Source organism: Pteropus medius, unplaced genomic scaffold (genome assembly GCF_902729225.1).
Source record: "Pteropus medius unplaced genomic scaffold, Ma_sr-lr_union100, whole genome shotgun sequence".
Classification (NCBI taxonomy): Eukaryota; Metazoa; Chordata; class Mammalia; order Chiroptera; family Pteropodidae; genus Pteropus; species Pteropus medius.
In genome coordinates, this window is record NW_024356336.1 from 5929190 (window position 1) to 5945022 (window position 15833).

The following is a 15833-nucleotide window of genomic DNA, read 5'->3' on the forward strand; positions in this document are numbered from 1 at the left end:
TAGGGAAGAAGGAAAAGTTCTGGAAGTGATCGTGATGGTTGCACAATAATATGAATGTACTTAATGCCACTGAACTGTACACCTAAAAATAGTTAAAATGAGAAATTTTATGTTATATATATTTTATCACAATAAAGAAACACAAACCACAAAAAGTAATCTATTGTTCAAATAATACATATAAGTAAAAGATAATTGGTGGATGTCTTCATCCTACCCTCTATAATTAACAGTTTGGACTATTTCAAATTTTTCTTATATTCCTATATAGTCATGTACGTGTGTGTAACAAAAGTTGGCCGAGAGATAGAAAGGGAACTCAGTCTCCAGGTACCAGCCACACTCCAGGTCTCTCTTTCCTTGAAGAACAATGACACAGCTGTATCTCATTCACAAACCCCAGGAGCCAACTCAGGGCCAGGAGACAAGGTTATGACAAGGTCACAGCGAGTTCAGGGCATTAACAATAACCACCACGCAGTGAGAGAGCCGTGTCTGGCTCCGTGCTAAGCCCTCATACACAGAACTCACTTTATCCTTATACCACTGTGGTGAGGAAGGTATATTTTATGCCCACCTCAAAGCCTGTTTCATGGATGAAGACTCAGAGGCTTTGAGGGTGAGGGAGGTGCCTGGATCACATCACTAGAAGGAGGCAGGAAGGGAAGTACATCTCCACTGAACCATTAGGTTGTACTTCAAACTCAAAGAGATGACTCGGCTGCCACATGGCCCCTTCCTCAAGCAGAATAAGCGTTTATAGGGCACTTGCTCACTTTGTAGTAATCCCTTAGTGTTTGGCTTCTCAGGGGGAGGGCTCCTGTGGTCTTGTTCACTGGTCCTCTTTGAGCCTTGGAACACAGTAGGTATTCAACAAATAACTGCAGAGAGACTAGTTCTCATTCATGTCTCTGTTTGATCTTCTCCCACACCCCTGTGAGGTAAGATTGCTGCGGGTGTTAGTCATCTGGCTAGCAGGCAAGATGGAGTGACTTCCTCCTGGTCACACGACCGACTGGGCCACTGAGCTGGAGCCCTAGGCTTCTGGCTCTCTTCCCAGGCCTTTCCAACTCTGTTGTCATGACCTGGGCCCCTGCTGTTACATGACAAAGATATTAATTGTGGGGGAGGAATCCTCTGAGTCATTACTAGCAATAATAATAATAATTGCAGTCACTCTCATTGTAATCTTTAATTTACATAAGCCTCTATCAATAGCACCAATGAGGTCCTATCATTATCCTGATTTTATTGTTAGACCCAGAGAGGTCGAGCCGCTTTCTCAACATTACCAGCTAAGAGGTGGCAGAGCTGGGATTCAGATACCATCTGACTCCAGAGCTCATGCGCCATATACCTCTAACATATCAAGATCAATTAGCATTCTTGGCTGGATGCAACATGGCTCACAGCACAGCCCCGCTGAGCTTTGATGAAGGATAGAGCTGAATGAAATATCCACCCATTCCCTCCTTCATTCATGCCATCAGTCAGTGAGCCCTCACTAAAACCCACCTGCCAAGTGTCTGGCCCTGGGACACAGACCGAACAAGTCAGGGGCCCTCCCCCACAGAGCCTTTGGCCTGGCAGGAGAGACTGATGTCATAATTTTGTGGTTAATTATTTCATTAGAGCAAAGATGAGTGCCACCGAGGAGGGTTAGGGCTCTGCCAGCCTCTTATGGGCACAGACCAGGAGCTGGAGAAGGCTGCCTAGCAGGGCTGACATCTCAGCAGAGTCAGGAGAGCAGAACAGGAGAACCCAAACAGAGAGCATGGCCTGGGCAGCAGCTCGACTCTAACTAGGGCAGAAAGACGGCCTGTGCAGCTGGAGCTGGCATGGGAGGAGGAAAGTTGCTGAGGGTGCCGGCTGTCGGGATCCGTGGGCTGGCACCAACCGGTCCAGTACCCGGTCCTCCCATAAGGGACTAAGGTTACTGTAATTATCTTTATTTTCACTATTATCCTTAAAGAACAGGTGGGAAAGGGAATGTTAAAAATCCCCATTCCTTCCCGGCTAGCTGGGCTTGAGTAGGCCCTCCAATAAACATTTATTTCACCGTGCCGTGGATTTGGGCAGCTGTCTGCACTTGACAGCGTGCTCGTTGTGCTGTTTGACCCACACGACCACCTGGAGGGAAAAAAGGAGAGCAGGTGTCCGGCTCCCGTAAAGCAGAGGAAACTGAGGCCTTCCCAGCACCACGCCTCCATACAGTCTGAGGTCCAGGCCTTCCTTTCTGGGTGACCTTTTCTCCTCTACAAGATGCACTTAGTAGCACCCGAGTCTCTGAGTTGTCAGGGGGGTTACGTGGCATATCTAGGTAAACAGCTGAGCAGGTAAAGGCTCAAGGTCAGTGTTCAGGACACAGTGGCTGCCATCATTATCATCATTATCATCGTAACCGTCATCATTACTCTTATAATTCCTGAGCTCGTTTCTCCCTCAGCACCTGTGCGCCAGGCACTGTGCCAAGTCCTAGGAGGCAGGGAGGTATAAGATGTGTCCTCTGGTCCTAAGGAAATTACGGTCTAGCCAGGGAGGCAGTCAATTAGCGACTAAAGGCAGCAAAGAAGGAGCTGGGCTCAGGACAGGCATGGCAGGGGAAGCCCAGAGGAGACAGAATCTGAGTGACATTTTGACTTCAGAAATGGGAGACTGGGCAAGGGCTCCAGGGACACCTAAGATGGTTAACGGTGGGTGTCCCAGGGCTGGAGTGGACAGGCCCTGGGGGAGCCATCTGTCCTGGTGAGGAAGGGAAAGGAGCTTAAGAAGCTGGGGCAGTCAGGGCAGTGAAGGAAGGGGTGTGAGGGGACCTTCCATCCGTCTGGTCCCGTGCTGCCATGGCTTTATCAGGGTGCTGCAGATCTTGACAATCGTCACTGCTCATCTGAAGCCAGGCTTCTCAGAGCACAAGCCTGCTGTCCTCGAGGAGATAAGGCAGCCCCAGTCATGCAGCTCTAACTGTCAGTGACCAAGCAGAAGCAACAGCAGAGCCAATGGCCCGCATGAAGGGAGGCCCCGCCAGCCTCTTCTGACCACCTCCCCTGGGCTGCTCTGGGACAGCGAGGTGAGGAGGTAAGGGGCAGATCTGGACAAGGAAAAGAGCAGTAAGAATGATATTTGTACCCTGCCTTTTGCTTCGTAAAGCACTTTATTCCCATTCTCAGAGTGAAAAGGAAAGGTGGGGCTTTGGCGCTGGCCTGGGATCCAGTCCTCAGGCTACCACCTGCTGACTCTGTGACCGTAGGCAGGTGACATCACCTCTCTGAGTCTCAGTTTCCTCATCTGTCCAATGAAAGCAGTAACACCGTTTCTCTTTTTCCAAGCTCAGTGTCCAGCCAGCCTGCTGCCACTTTCCTCCTGGCCCTGTTCTCTTCCCAGTCGCTTCCCCTTTCCCCAGAGGGCACCACCTCTGCCAGGCTAGGAGTTGAGTCAGACCTCGGTCCACCAACATGCTGCTGGGTGGATGGGCCCAGACAGCCAGAGGATTCTTGTCCCGACTCCCTCCCGGCTGACAGCCAGTGTTTGCCCTGCCCAGCGGAGGCTGGATGAGCGGGAGGGAGCGGGGGAAGGGAGCTCCCCATGAGGAGGCTTCGATTTTGCCAGCAAAGGCTTTTGTGCTTGGAGTGCCAGGCCAGGGCAGTCAGCTCTGCCAATAAGAAGACTGGCCTCCAACAATAATGTTTTTCCAGAAGGCATCAGCTGCTTTCTAACTCAAACCATCAGGAGGAGCAGGCTTACATGTGCTGAGTCTCCAAATGCCTGTAGAAAGAAAACTATCTCCCATGCCAGACAAGAGCCGGCCTGGACAGGGCTTTGGCCAAGGGGCCCTTGGACGTGAGGCTGTGAGCGCTTCCCTGGACCCTGTCATCCAGGCCAGGTCCTCAGCTGGCACCCTCCTCGGGACACACTTGCTGCCAGTCACTCCACCCACATCCACGAGGGCCCACCGTGTGCCAGAAACTTCGAGGCTTTTAGAGTGATTATCGTAGCTGTTACTGTAGTCTACAGTGATTGAGCTCATATTGACTATGCTAAGTACTTCACATTCACTGTCTCTCGACCACCTACCATATTCCATTCTACAGAAGAGAATCATGAGGCTCAGCGAGGTGAAGAGACTTTGCCTAAAGTCCCCCCAGCAGAAGTGAAAAGTTGGGCTCCCAGCCCTGGGTCTGCTTCCAGCAAATGAAAGATGTAAGGCTCACCACCTCACACCCACTAGGAAGTCCAGAATCAAAAAGTCAGATAACTGGACAGGATGTGAAGAAATCAGAACCCTCACACACTCCTGAGAGGAATGCAAAATGGTGCAGCCCCTTTAGGAGACAGTCAGCAGTTCCTCAAACAGTTAAACATAGAGTTACAGTCTGCCCCAGCAATTCCACTCCTAGGTATATACCCAAGAGAAATGAACACGTCCACACAAAGATGTGTACAGGAATGTTCATGGCAGCATTATTCATAAGAGCCAAAAGGTAGAAACAACCCAAATGGATAAATGTGGTCTATCCATACAATGTAATATTATTCAGCCATTAAAAAAGGATTGAGGTCTGATACATGCTACAGCGTGGATCAACCTGAAACACATCATGTCGAGGGAAAGAATCCAGTCACAAAAGTCCACATATTGTTTGATCTTACCCATAAGAAATGTCTAGAACAGGCAAATCCATCGAGGCAGAGAGGAGATTAGTGGTTGCTCAGGGTTGTGGGTGGGTGATAGCCAAAAGATATGGTCCTTTTTCTGAGGTGATGAAAATATTCGAAAATTGACTGTGGTGATGGTTGCACCTATTCGTGAATATACTAGAAATCATTTAAATGAGCAATTTGTATGCTGTGTAAATTCTCTCTCGATAAAGCTGTCTTAAAAAGAAAATGTTTAAGGTGCGGCCTTCAAGGAGCTCCCAAGTAAAGGGAGAGCAGAGAAGTAATTTCATTCATGGCACCAGAAGGCACAGGCCGGGGTTAGGGTGAGCGGGGTCCTGGTGTGAATGGAACCTGTTTTGCACATGAAGTCGTGTTAGTATAGTGCCGTGGAAAGAGAAGAGAACACCTCTCAGCCTAGGGAACTGGAACGAGGGAGAAGCATTCCAGGGAGGCTTCCTGGAGTAGGTAATACTAAGCTGAGTCCTGAAGAATGAGTCAGGCAAGGAAGTGAGGGGGAGAACAAGACGTCACAGGTGGAGGGGGCAGAAGCACACTCAGGACATGTTCTGAGGGGCTGGGTGAGAGTGAAGGAGGGGCCGAGAAAGGATTTCTGCTCGGCACAGTGGGAAGGGCAGGGAACTCCCATCTGCCCATACCCAGCTGTGTTCCCTCTAGCAAGCTTCTGCCCTTCTCTGGGCCCGGATTCTGACAAAAAACCTCCCATCTCTGAAGCTGTGAGTCTCTGAGGCTAAGATCTGAGTGAAGATGGCCAACTGATGACACATAGGGAGGCAGAAAAAGAGAGGGTTGTCAGGTGTCAGGGCCTGGAAACAGAAGGACTGGGGCCTCTCAGACACCAGCTTCCCGGCCTGGTGGAGCCAGATGATGACCTGCTGCCCAGAAGCCACGTCCCCCTCCCTGACCTTCCCAGGAAACACGGGTGCCTGAGGAGAAATTGAAACAGAAACACAGGTGTCTCTCCCTGGGCAGATTCCAAGAAAGAAAAAGTGGCTTCTAAAGGAGAGAAACCATGAGCTTTGAAGGGAGGAAGGAAACTCAAGCCACAAGAGGAAACGAAAGGGGAGGGGAGGTGTGAGAGAGGAGCAGGTGCCCTGGTTGTGGGCTCCTGGCTACCCCTCCACTTCTGTTCGCGTAAACCAACTACAGACAGCTTTGAAGGGACAAAAGAAGTGCGTGCGGAGAGGGAGCAGGCCCCGGTGATGGTGGGGCGCTTCCCACCGATGGCGCCTGTCAGCCCCTCATCTTCTCAGCCTGACATGTTCTTCTTCCTCCTCGTCCTGGCCTCCTTCAGCCGCCATGGCTCTAGTATTTATGGTCCTGTATTTGGAGCCAGAGTATCGGGTTCAGCATTTGCCCCTGCTGTGTCTCAAATGCGGTCTCTGACCTGCAGTTTGCTCGTCTGTAAAATGGGATCGCTGTTGCCGCTCTGCCTCTTCTATCAGCGAACAGGGAGGAAGACAGTCACGTGAAAATACCTGGCCAATGATGCAGATCTAGGGGAAGGGTACACCTTGGGCATGTTAAAGATATTAACTCTTTGCACTGTTCTGTGCAGGGTTGTTGCCTTTCAGAGCATCTTCCCACCTGCTACCTCCCCTGAGCATTGAGGCACTAAACAAGAAAGGTCAGGCGGGTGACTTTCTACCCATTTTACAGAAGATAAAACCGAGGCTCAGAGAAGCCGCATGAGAGCATTATGCAGCAGGCAGGAGAACACGGGACATCGGAGGCTGGACCTCCCCACCAGCTGGGCATGTTGGCTTCTAAGTGGGCGTGGTGACATCATGTGCTTTTTCATACAGGCACGGGACCACTTTCTGACCCAGGTCAAACTTCCTGAGTCTCATGGAGGCTGTTTGGCCTGGAGTAGGGACGATTCAAATATTTGAAGGCCTTTCATGCTATTCCAAGGCCAGAACTAGGACAAAGGCTTGGAGGTTATAGAAATGTGAAAGGGATTTCAAGTCCTTATGCGAAGGAACATTGTGAATCTACTGAGTTACAGATGGAACCAGCTGCCTGAGGGGTAGTGAGCTCCCTGTCACTGGGAGGTGCTCAAGTGCAGGCTTGTCAACTAGTCGATACAGATAATTCAGAGGGGAGTGAATTCTGAGGTAGGCGAACTGAGAGCCAGGCTTCTCAACCTTGGCATGACTGACATTCTTTGAGGTGGGGGCCGCCCTTCGCACCTGTAGGATTTTCAGCAACCTTTCTGGTCTCTACCCACTCAAGCCAATAGCACTGCCCTCCCTAACCTTTGTGACAATCAAAAATGTCTCCAGACATTGCCAAGTGTCCCCTGAGGAAAAATCACTTCTGGTTAAGAACCATTGGCTTAGATGACCTTCATGATACCCTGATTCAGCCATTCTAGACAAGGAACCACAAGAACTGCTATCACAGTTCGAACCCCTGTGGCCTCTATGATGCTAGGAATCTTATATGCATCATCTCATTTAATGTCACAATCTGCCTTGGTCAGTCTGTCTTCTTACACCATTTCCCCCTACTCTTCTGCCTGGCTTACTTCAATTCCTCTTTATGTGCCAGTGTTACTCCCCCTGCCGTTGCTCCCCTAAATAGCTCAGCGTCTGAGCTGCTTTTATGTCTGTCTTCTCACAAGATGGCAGGCTGCTGGAGGGCCTCCTGGGTCTTGCTTACCAATGATCCCCACATGGCAGGGACTCTATATACATACACTGAGAGAGAGAAGGAGTCCGATTCTGCAGCCTGAGCTGCCGATCACTTTGTGCTGCCCACGAGAGCTCCAAATGCCCCCGTGTGAAGCCTGCTGCCTGGCTGTTGCCCAGCTCCTCCCAACACAGGTGTCCAGACAGGAAGGACGAGGGGTGGGCTGCATGGGCAGGACTCTTTCTTTCCTGCAGAAGATGACTTGCATAGGGAGAGTGACCACAGACTTATTAGCAAACCCTGGGTCCCCGAGCAGGTCCCTTTCTTCAGAGCTGGAAGGATGTCACTTTGGGATAAACGAGGGAAGCCCAGTCAAGTCCCAGCGGGGGGATGGTCAAGGCAGAGGGTGTTCTGTTCAGTAGGAGTCATGGTGCAGGATGGCAGTAAGTGTGCAACCCTTTGTGGCCTGGGGATCCAGCCCGCCAGTGCACAATTGGCCAGATGACCTCTGCCGAGTTGCTCCAGTGCTCAGGGCCCCAGAGGTTTCTTTTGTAAAGATTTGAACTACATTGGTCATGTCTGAGCTTTCGTGGGTGTTTTTATTTTGTTTTTAGCAAAAGAATCTCCCCTTCTTAAAGGAAACCCTCACGTGCTATTCTAACATGTAAAACCCTGAGCTCTGTTTTCTCGGTGTGCCCTATTCCCCACCCTACCCCAAAACAGCCCTGGGTCACCTCCCCACCCCACAGGGCTCCTCAGGGCCCAGTGTGAAACCCACAGGGGTTCTTCGAGGCCCTTCTAGCCCCAGTGGTCTGCACTTCTATAACCGACTCCACCAAATGGTGAAATGCAACCAAATGCCATGGGGGTATGTGTGTTTATGTGTCTGTGGCGGGCCCTCAGGGTCTTGCAAGGCCCAGGGGACAACTGTGACTCGGGTTATCTTTGAACATGCTGAGATGGAAAATTCTGGTCATCCGAGTATTCTGTTTATTTCTGTGGGCCTCTGGATAAACAGGAATTCACAGTACCAGCAAAGATAAACTTATGGAACTCATTACCCCAGAAAGGGTTACAGGCCAAAGCCATGAGCACACCCGGGCAGGCCTCTCTGTGTTTGGATGACAGAGACCAGAGAGGAGACACCCAGGTTTCATCCCAGCCCGATAGCAGCGGCCGCAGCCCTAAGAGAGCAGCTGTCATGAGGCCGTCACTCTAAAACGCTGCACAAGCACTTTCTTGTCCCTTGCCATACACACATTCTTTTCCCTTTCTTACTGATTAAGAAACTGGGGCTCAGAGAGATAGAGTCATGTGCAAGTGGCTGAAGCCAGAGTTTCAACTCTACTGTCAGGGGGCCTCTTACACCATCCATCCGGTGGCCATGAGCAAACCCAGGCTTGGTGTCCTTACCTGGAACCTGGAGGTGTTTGACTGGAGCACACCTTCTCACCAAGACCTATGGATTGAGGGATTGCTCTGGGCTGGGGATTGAGTTCAATGTTGACAATAGAGGAATGAATAAAGACATGACCCCTGCTATATCAGAAAGACAAGGAGCCAAGAGTTAACTCTGCCAGGCAGCTGGTGGGTGAGCGTTTGGAAAAGGTTTTACCAAGAAGGAGATATCTGAGCTCACTTGGGGACTGAGTAGACAAGCGGCAGATGGAGGCACCAGGAAACAGCCTGTGCTAAGGCCTAGAATCACAAGGGAGGATTTCAAAGGCTTCCTCCAGTTCTAACTGCTCAGGTGTTGGTAGGTCATTGAGGGATGATGAGGGAGGAAGGGTAGGTGTTCCAGGATCGATATCTTAGAAAAATAAGGTTTCTTTTTCTAGAGTCAGATTCGCAGGCTTCAAGGACCCTGGGGCTGCCCATGGGAACATGTCTGACAATTGTGAGAATCTCTGAGTCAGTCTTTGTTGGAACTAGAAGAGCCCTTTACGGGTTGTACTGGTTTCCTGTGACTGCCATAAGAAATTACCACAAACAGGGTGACTTCAAACAGTAGACATTTATCCTCTCATAGTTCTGGAGGCCAGAAGTCTGGAATCAAGGTGTTGGCAGGGCCACGTTCCCTCCGAAGGCTCCTAGGGAAAAATCTTTCCTTGCCTCTTCCAGCTGGCTCCCAGTAACTCCAGGCATTCCTTAGCTTGTGGCTGCATCACTCCAATCTCCACTCCTTTCTTCACATGGCCTTCCTCTCTGTGTGTCTCAAATCTCCCTCTGCCTTTCTCTTACAAGGACATTTGTCATTGGATTCGGGGCCCACTTGGATAATCCAGGATGCTCTCATCTAGAGATCCTCGACTCAATTATATCTGCAAAGATCCTTTTTCTAGATAAGGTCACACTGATTCGTTCAGGGATGTGAATGTATCTTTGGGAGGGAGGCACCATTCGACCCACTACAGAGATCAATCATCCCACAGCCTCATTTTGAAGTTGGGGATGCTGAGGCTCAGCTGGGAACAGGCTCTTGCCCAGGGCTAGCCAGTCAGTGACAGAGCTTACACAGGGACCCTGGTACTAATGCCACCATCATCATCATAGTGTAACATCGCTTAGCACATGCATTGATCAACTCAGAGTAACCCCATTCTACAGAAGAGAAGAAGGTACGGAGAGGTCCAGGAACTTGCCCAAAGCCACACAGCCCGTCTGTGGGCCTATGCTCTTCCCTGGAGACCCCATGTATCTCCTGATACGTAGGAGTCAGTACATGTTCGTGGGTGCTGGCAATGGAAGGGGCCTCTGTGCAGCTCTGAGGCTTTATGGGGACAGAATAGGGGTCTGCGATCCAGCTGGGGAGATGGACTCACACAAGATCACTTCCTAGAACGTGGGGGAGAGGCCAGCCTGGGAGTGCAGGGAGGATTCTCGTAGAAGAGGCCGACACTGAACCTCTAAGGAGGAATGAAATCATGCAGAGGAAAAAGAATGGGAAGGATGTTCTAGGCATGGGAACTGGGTGCACAGATGCAGAGAAGCAGAAATGAGCATGGTGTGTCCTGGGGACCACAAGCAGATTGATTTTGCTAGAGCATAATGCAGAAAGTGATGGGTCTCAGGGATGAGCAGAGCACAGGTTGAGGCTTTGGACTTGATCTTGAGGGTGCTGGGGAGCCACTGAGGGTTTTAAACAGGAGCTGCATCAGTCGATTTGTGTTTTCGGAAAGATTTTTTGGGCCCCAGCCTTGATTCGGTCCCTGGGCCAGGCCTGGTATGGCTGGGAGTGAATGGGGGCATCTCTGCAGGGACCTCTCCTGTGGGAGCCATGTGCCCTGCACCTGGAGTTCAACTCCAATCCCTGGCCTGGCAGGTATGAGATGAAGTTGAGCTTTAGGGCTGGAGGAGCTGTGCTCAGTAGACTCTCCTCCTTCTACCCTTCTGTTCAAGAAGCCCAGCTCATGGAAGAGAAAAGGCCTGCAGACAGAACACGGCCCTGCACCAGCCTCAGTGTGCCGGCCTTTGGGAAAGGACAGTAAAAGAAGTGGACAGATCGGCATTTCCCAGACCACATCTACAGAATGCGGTCCTGCAAGATCCACGCTACATGCTCTACCCCCACCTGACTGTCCTAAAGGCTCTGAGAAGTCCTGCAACGAAGACATCTTTTTCGATTTTGTTTAAACCGGTGTTTCGCCAACTTTTCTGATGCAAAATTTTTCCATTTTCTCACCACCAAAGAACTTCCCTTGAGAATGGAGAGCAGCAGAACCCACTTTGGGCCACACTGCTACTGAGGAAGGAGAACTGGACCAAGAGTCAAAGGCTGGGGTACATTTAGTCCTCCCAGGGATACCCACTATTTCTCCGAGGCTCCATTTCCTCCTGGCTCCTTTTGGCAGTTGTCTTCTGTATTACAATGACCACATGGCTACCCTGTCAAAAAGATCTTGTATTTTCACTCCGGGGTTCTAGTACCTGGCACGGAGCCAGGCACTGAATGCGTTCATGAATGAAAGTTTAAAATGAGACCTGCCTTTTCAGTAGGGCTATTATGAAATTAAATAAATGAATGCCTACGAGATGAGTTTTACATTAGTAAACTTTATAGCCCTGTTCACCTGTAAGGGACTATTTTTTATACACTGTAACCCAGGGGGCCTTACCCCCCACTAACTTGCCATGTGCCTAAAATTCCACCATTAGTCACTCGTTTGCCTCAGGGTGCTGAAGGTCTCAATTAAAATGTAAACGTGTGACCTAGTGGTGTCTCCACTGGGCCACCAACACCCCTGGCACGGCAACATGCCATCATCGTTCACAATGTGTTCATCAGATTAATCTGGCAAAAAAGGTACAGGCGAGAAAACTCAGAACTGAGAAGCTGCCAGGTGGAAGATGGAATGTGGGGGCATAAAACAATGTTGCCGGAGGTTCTGGGGGTGTGGGGAGCATGGGTGGGGCTATAAACTAGGCTTGACTGCTGTCAAACCACCACCCTCAACCACTATTCCCATCCAGACCGGCCGAGGCCATGTTCCTTACCTCCCAGGACATCCGGGTCAGATGCTGGGAGCCAGCCTCTGGCCCATTGTGCCCAGGGCTGCTTGGCCAAGGGGAGTAAGCTGTGCTCTGCAGGAAGTCCATACAGCACAGCCCTCCCGGTCCTCTGGTCTGGCCTCTGGTGTCAGGCCAGTTTGGCCAGCTGTGGACTTGGGACAGGACACTCCTGGGAATGGGTACAGGAAAACAGGAAGGGAGGTAGCTGCTGGCCACTGTCAGGAATAGGGCCTTCCTTCCCTCCCCACTCTTCACCCCTTACTCCCCTGCTTACTCCCCGTCCCCAAACCCCCAACTCCCACCAGGTGGCAGCCCTGCTGGTTGGTGGCCTCTCCTCTCCAGACCAAAGGGTCTCATGCAAAGAGGCTTAGGAGAAATGTCAGAGCTGACCCATTCCTGCCCCGAGCATCCCAGCAACCCCGAGGAAACAGTGGATGGGGAAACCGAGGCTCCTCCTCCTCGTCAGGCCTCCCCTCAAATGTCACTTCGTTGGCCACCCAACTCTGCCACAGCATCTTCAGTATTTTCTTCAGGGCGTTTTCTTACCTGCTTATACCAGCTTGTATAATTGTGGATACTTTCCTTATCTCTTCCCCCAACTTGAACTGAATCCCCAAGAAAGCAGGACCCATGTCCAGCAGCATCTAGCACACAGTAGGCATTTAATAAATATTTGATGAACAAATGAGGGAAATAAGGACTGGACTCAGAGAAGGAAAAGGACTTTGCCAAGGTCACTTGAAAGTCAGTGAAAGGCCAGGTCTAGACCTCAGGCCCCTATTCCCCCCGGCCAGAGCTCTTTCTAAGTTTTTCCATACTATGTCCTCAGGGTGACCAAGAATGCCCACCTTCCTCTATACATATCTCCTCTATCCACTGCCTAAAAGGGGGCTGGGGGGCAATGGCTCCATGGGCTGTAGACACACACCCCACCACCCTTAGACAATTATTTTCCAATATAGTTTTCCTGTAGAGGGTCAGGTACTATTTTAAGCTTTACAGACCATTGAAGTCTCTGTTGCACATACGTGACTCTACTGTAGCACAAAAAGAAGCCAGAGAGAGACATTATGGAAATAAGTGGGCATGGCCGTGTCCCGATAAAGCTTTATTTACAAGAACAGGCAGCAGGCCAGATTTAGCAAATAAAAATTTAACAAGACGTTCAGTTAAATCTGAATCGCAGTATCCTGTATTCTATCTGCAACCTCAGGCTGATGGGCTGCAGCGGGCTAGCCCTGGCATAGATTCTGGGTTTGGTGTGAACTTTGAAAATGACAGGAAAGAGAGCCGTCTTGGAATGCCTACCATACAGGTGTCACTGGGCTGGATGCCTTCTTTGTTTATCTCTTTTTGTCTTCCCAGCAGTCTTATGAGGTGAGACATGGGGTCCCCATTGTACATACAAGGACATGGGGACTCAGAGAATGAAAGTATAGGGAGCCCAGCTTCCTGTAGGTAGTCAGGAACAGAGGCGGGATCTAAACCCAGGGCAGTCTGGCCCGAAAGCCTGGGCTCTCTTAAACCAATCTCATTTTGTGATGCAAAAACAGAGGCTCAGAGAGGTGAAGAGACATGTCTGGGGCACACAGACTTTCCGGTTTGTCATCCTCTGAGCTTTTCAGGGACTGACCAATGCTTCTGTGTATGAATTTGCATTGTTCTTGATCTCTAGGGTTACCATGTGTGTGTGTGTGTGTGTGTGTGTGTGTGTGTGTGTACATGTGTGCACACACATCCACAAACAATACTTGAAGGCGTGGATCCAGTCAGTTCTTGGGAGGGCTGGATCTTGTCTGGGAGCAGATTAGATGCTGAGAGATGATGGGTCTATTGAAGGATTAATTTTGACCAGGGCTTCTTTACCTGGGCACTGGCGACATTTGGGCTGATGACTATTTGATTCTTTGTGGCGAGGGCTGTCCCGTACATTGTAGCATGGTTAGCAGCATCCCTGGCCTCTACCCACTAGATGATAGTAAGTAACACAGCTACCAGTAGTGTGTGACAACCAACAATGTCTCCAGACATCGCCAAATGTCCGGTGGTGGGGGGATGGGAGGGTTGGGATGAAATCGTCCCCAGCTGAGAACTACTGATTTTGACTAACTCAGAGGTTTGAACTTTCTCAGCGGTCTGCCAGGGGAACCCATACTCACCCACAAACCTCCCCAGGCTTTTGGCAAAAACATTCTGGGCATCGAGAACGGGATGATTGGGAAACCCTAAAAAGCAGAAGAAAAGGTTTGTCTTGGCCAAGTGGTAACACAGTTGCTGTGAGCACAGAATAAACCACAATCATGCAGCCTGCGTTCTACGGGCAGTGGATGTGAATGACGCCTGGAACCAGAGGTTCTGGAATCTGTCTGCGCATCAGAGTGCCCCGAGTTTGTTCGAAGGCCCACTTGGGGCCTGTCCTCCTGGACCCATGTGGACTCTGGAGGGTGGTCTGGGAATCTATCTCTTTTTTCCACTCTGCCCACCCAGCTTAGTTCCCCCAACAGGTGTTGGGGGCCCACTCCTGAGGGCCTCCAGGAGGGAATGAAGTGGAAAGAATTGGGGGGCCCAGGGAGAAGGTTTGGACAGGAGACTTGGGGGTACAAGACTTCTGCCATGTGGGTGGCTGACTTCTTTGCATCGGGTTGGTCTGGTGGAGAGAATGACCTCACCTGCTTGGAAGAGCCCTTGGCGGGTGCTAGGATCTGGGGTCGGGGAGGGGTCCTGAGGGCCAGACAGAGAGGAGCTTGGGGGCTGAGAACACCTCCCCCCAGGCCTGGCTGCAGCCCAGCAGTGGCTGCCTGTGGTCTGGCCCCAGAGCAGGGGACAGACCTCCCCCGTGGCTGGCACCAGCTCAGTGGCCTTTCCCAGCCTCTGCATGAAAAGTGAGAGGGGCTGATGTGGGGCTGACCTCACACCCTGCTCCCCCTCCTCCAGCGTCTCCCTCAGGGGTTCACTGCTGCTGGGAAGCCGGACCTCCCCAGGGTCCTGGAGGGGTGGGGAGTCACTTAAAAATGAGACAGGCTGAACTGAGTGGGGTGTGCTGGGGTCCCTAGCCAGGGCCAGGGGCAGGTGTGGGGGAGACAGAAAGCCTCCCATAAGCCCCAATATTCCCTATGCTGCCTCCAGGAGATTTGAGATTTCCCTTAGAAGAGTCACCACTGTGTGTGTGTGGGGTGGGGGTGGAGGAGTCGAAAGTTCTAGAGAGCAGAGGGAGACTGAGGGGACTTGAACATTCAGATGGTACCTGGTCCACTTACCCTGTGTTCCGGGCATCATCACATCTACTTCTCTCAAAGGCCGTAAGAGTTCATGTGACAGATGAGGCACAGAGAATATAAGCACCTTGCCTGAGCTCCCGCGGGTGGAAAGGACAGAGCCAGGATTCAAATCCAGGCATGTCAGAGCCCCGGCCCTCTTCTGGGTGTTACAGGTCAGCCCTTCTCAGATTCGAATGGGTAGAATCCCCTGAAAATAGCACCAAAAGGCAGATTCCAATTTGGCCTGCCCAGGTGGGGTCGAGATTCTGCATTTCTCAGTTCCCAGAGCTGAGAATGTGATTCGTCTGTGCTCTATTCATTTTACATAAAGTAACAGAGTTACGTGCCTGGCACGGGCCTTCAGTAAATGGGAGCTATTATTTATACTACCCGTTAAAGTACCTACAACATGCTCTGTATATAGTAGGTGCTCAGTAAAGAGCAGGCGTCATGGTCCTTGTGAAACGTGATTATATAAAGAAAGAGTTTGGTGAACTCTAGAGCTCCATGCAAACATTATAATTGCAGCTAAAGTGGACTTAGGAGTCCAACTGAAGGAGTCAAGGAAGACTTCATGGAAGAGGTGACACTTGAGCCAGGCCTTGAAGAACCAGAAAGTATATTCCATGCAACAAAAGAGGAAGGGCATTCTAGACAAAGGGAAGAGCCAGAGCAAAGTTGTTTGGAAAGGTGAAAAGATGTGACATTTAACAGACCACCGAGCCAGGACTGTGGCCAGAAGGACAGGGGAAGTGGGGA